Raw genomic sequence first — 4,599 nt, forward strand, 5'->3', positions numbered from 1 at the left:
TAATGCAATAAGGAGTAACTTAGGTTAATTTTATTTTAGAACTATATATAAAGTAATAATGAAGTCATGCTGCAGTCCAAATACTGTCGCGCTTGCCACCATTCCGCCGTCACGTCGGGTGCCTCCTACCAACGACTTAATATCCCTAAAACTGCATAATACAGAATTACAAGTAATACAAGAAATACAAGTTTAAGTAAAATCTACGAACTGAACGATAACTTTTTTGTGAAATTCAAACGCGTGCGAAGCCACGTGCACAGCTGGTCTTAAATAAAATAAAATATATATATTTTTTGGTTTGTGATATAGGTATATCGCTGGTTTAATTTTATTATTTTTATTTTTATAATACTTAGACATAAGAAGAACACAGGCTCACTTGTTACATTTTAAAATTGAAAACGAGACTACAAAGTATTCCCCATATCCTTTGATTATATTATCAACCCTTTTTACTTAACAATACTATCATTGGTTATGAATATCATTTGCAGTATCATATCATCGAAACAAATGTCATGATTTAAATATCGCTATACCGCGATGCGATCGCTGATAAGTTTCATGTTATTTGAAACTGATTTTAGAATAAAACAATTTTGTGCATGACAATTAATTTACGTGGATTTTAGAAATCTCTATGTTATAAAAACTTCTTTGGAGTGATTGTTTAAATTTAGAATAGCTTTAGTAATAATTTTAAATAAAATCGGTAGATTTATACTGAACGGGTCTTCATCAAAATGTATGATATATTTTTATTCTGAATTTTATAAAAAAAATTTTATACACATTTATACTTACGCTGGATTTAAAACGTGTAAGTTTAGTAAGCGGACCGTGTAATTTTTTTTTCAATTGTCATAATCACCGCTACTATGAATCCGGATTCCATATTATTTCATCCTTAGATTTGGTTCAGTTTTACAAATGAGAAGCATTTGTAGCTTGTTGTATTTAATAATATAATAAAGATATTAGTATTTAGCCATTCCACTACTTGCAGTAACCTAAATTCACGATTTAAGTATGTTATTGCACCGATATACAACCAGATACTAGTATCATTATTTCATTTCATCATTATTATTATTTGTGTAAAAATATTTTTTTCCTGTTCAATATCTAAGTTCATAGGTCGTTAAAGTAAATTAGTAAAAGTGTTGAACCGAGAACGGAGGAACCCAGAGGAACAATAAAATTGATATATATTTCGTTCGATAAAATATATACAATAATTTGGTTGATCAAAATCATATGATTCATTAGATTTATTGTATGGAAGAATGAGCTCTACTAGAGATTTCTTTCATACGACTCTGGACTTGGAATATCACAATATATTTTATAAATATCAGTTGAAAATTACTTGTTCTTTATTTTGGTCTGATATCTTTGGCATGTGTGGATAAAGTAAATATGTAATTGAAGGCATTAAAAGCAGAAAAAATGACAATTTTTTTTAAGTTACTCTTTAAGCTTTTATTATTATTATTTAATTTATTAGTATAAATTTTACATACATACATAAGACATAGAATATTTATTTTAATATGAATTTTAAGTGTTGTTTTAAATAAGATTTTAAAAGCGCTTTGAAAACATTATACACTCTTATGCTTAATACGTACTCGTACTTAGCAAATTATCAGTGGAAGAGTTATTCATGCTGAAAATACATGATTCTTATAACGTAGAGGAAAATTTTCCGCGAATATATAAGAGATATGTCTCAGAACTACACGAGTAGTTTTAATTAACTCTCCGCTCTTTGGAATCAAAGTTTCGGAGTTTAAGAGAAGTTCCATATGTGCATCGTTTTGTATAAAGGTTTTTAATGTTGTTTAAGTTTTTTTATTTAATTATTTTTTACCTTAAGTAGTAATTATATCGTTAAGTTAGTTTGACAACAACAGTAATTATTATGAATTGAAGTTTGTTGATCATTTATTAATTTTTAATCATCAGATATTTCTTATCATAAGAGTTATCAGAGAGCTATTTCGTATGAGTTACATATAAAAAAAATATCAAGACCTTCGACCAAGAGCTTTATGTGCTCTGCGAGGCTAAGAATGTGAGCATTGTTAAACTCCAGAATTCGGCTTCGGCGGAAGTTTTCAACAGGAAACCCTATAACTTTTTATAGATTTGACCCGGTGTTTGAGCCAAGAAGACCTCTGGATATGAGGCCTTATAAACTAGCCAAAAATAGGTTCACGATATGTCAATTTATTAAATAAAATTTTCGTTTCAAGTATCAGTGTGATTGATATTAATTTACTTTATATTGATTTTATATGAATCACATTAGGTTAAATGCCTCGTCTCACGTTTTCCCTAACTTTCGGATGGACGCACGTCGCACAGCTTTAGAAAATATACATATAATATATGATTTTGACTGTATCCTGCAAACATTTCAAATATTTATAAAGCTCTTTCTATATATTATTATCATCATAAAAATGTATATATAATATTTCAGATATTCTAAATAGACTTTTTTATATGTAAATTCACCTATGGTAGTGTGAAATGTATATATAAATCGATTTTATTTTGTGATTCGCAAAATAACAAAAAAATCCACTTCATTATGACACAATTACTATTCTCACAGTAGGAAAGCCATTAATTGAGCTTTATAAACCAAACAGCATTTTTGTAAAATATAAGACATCGACCCTGCCAGGATTCGAACCTGGAATCTTCTGATCCGTAGTCAGACGCGTTATCCGTTGCGCCACAGGGCCATATATATATTTGTAACAAAAAAGCATCCATATTACAAATTATTATCTCAATGTACAAATAATAAAAATAATACATACTTACTAAGAATAGAATACAGCTCAATTCAATGAGTCCATAGACCGTGGCAAAGCATTCAATAAGCTAGCCAATTAGTAGCGACTTGCGACGGTGAGATTTTGACTAGACATGCACAAGGTTTTTTGGTAATCGTATTTATAGGCCAGTCTTCTAGATGAGCTTAATTTGAAAACTATGAGATCCTATGAATATGTGAAATTTAAGATTCGAAGCCCTCTGCATTGATTACGCCTTGTTAATACTGAAACCTTTGTTGTCCTATGGCTCTGAGACAGTGGCTCCCTCGCCCTTCTCATAGCATTACACAGAAACGCAAAACGACGACCCTTGATAGTACATATATACATATGAAGTAAATATGTCTGTATGACGCTACTAACTCCATTATTGATCTTAATATCAAATGGACTAAAATATATATATTATATTTTATATCTTTTTTGGCTGTCAATTGACTAAGAAAATAATGAAATTAAATTTGTCCAAGTGAGTTACTGTTAAATAATTACTCAGTACAGTCACTTTTCGACTCTACTTTCATACCTGACTGATTGGAATAGAGATGAAAAAGACTATTTTGTAATCATTGCTACGTTCAATCTCTCTCTCTTACGAATAAAGTTTAATAATATTATTGTATCTCAATTATTAGTCTTACCTTACCTTAGTTTGGGTTCTTGAGGATATATATTTTAATTTATTGAACCATCAGTCTATATTGGATAAGAAAAATGTTTATTAAACTCGGTTTACATTTTTCAAAGTTATCAAGGTACAAACACAAATAATGGTCGAATCTATAACCGTTTTCTTTTGAAATAGGTTAATATTGTCCTTTCATATTATAGCACCCAAGCTTTGCTTCGAATATTCCTATTTAATATTATTGATTTATAGTATTTTTTACAGATTTATTAGTATTCAAAATGCATAACACTTCAAGCAATATTTAGCAGTTATTTCCATTAACATAAATTTAATTCGGTTAAAAATAAGAATACACGTATATAATTAAATTATTAATATGAAAGATATATGATGAGAAGAGGAGTAAACATTAATAGTATACTGGAAATGAATGTAAGTACTGCTTGAATAGTTAAGTTTTCCCGAATCCATTACTACGATTAACCATTAAATGTTCAAAGAAAAACTATAAATATAAAAAAAAAGTTCGCAATATTTGGTAGAATTTAGCTTCTTAAGAAGGTTTTACCCGTAATAAAAGTTACAACTTCGCCGCCGCACAATCTTTCTCAATAAAATTGATATTTAACGCAAAAAATATATTTCTCTAGACATTCTAAAGGCTAATATTGATATTATCGCATTTAAACAAATAACCAAACTCCTTAGCTTTGTAAAATTTTACAGATAGTTCGAATTTTGTGATAGAAAATCAGTAACAATTGGTGACATTTGTTGGGACATGTGTCGGTACCGCCTCTTGCCACCCCTTACGTTAGTTCTATTTATGAAGTATATTATATTGGTACAGCAAAGAGGTCGAAAATTATACGTCTTTCATCTGTTATTTCAGCCACGTGTCAGATAACATTCGAATTTTGATACCTGATAAATTATAACTTAAAATTGAGATGAATATAATGCTGCCTTCTTCTAACATTGTTATAATAAAAAGGCAAAAATAAAACAGTTTCTTACCATCTTCTTTTTGTTTGTATGTTTGGTAGCTATTGCCGAGCTTTAATGTTAAGACAGACATTTTTAACTGTTTCATAAATTCAAATCATTTGTAAA

General features: G+C 29.1%; 1 non-coding gene across 1 annotated transcript; it reads right to left on the reverse strand.

The window, feature by feature from the left end:
• Window positions 1-2,686: 2,686 nt before the first annotated feature.
• Window positions 2,687-2,759, reverse strand: Trnar-acg (transfer RNA arginine (anticodon ACG)). The gene has a single exon. It is a non-coding gene; the product is annotated as a tRNA-Arg (tRNA).
• Between the last annotated feature and the right edge of the window lie 1,840 nt (window positions 2,760-4,599).

Source organism: Vanessa tameamea, chromosome 15 (genome assembly GCF_037043105.1).
Source record: "Vanessa tameamea isolate UH-Manoa-2023 chromosome 15, ilVanTame1 primary haplotype, whole genome shotgun sequence".
Taxonomy (NCBI): Eukaryota; Metazoa; Arthropoda; class Insecta; order Lepidoptera; family Nymphalidae; genus Vanessa; species Vanessa tameamea.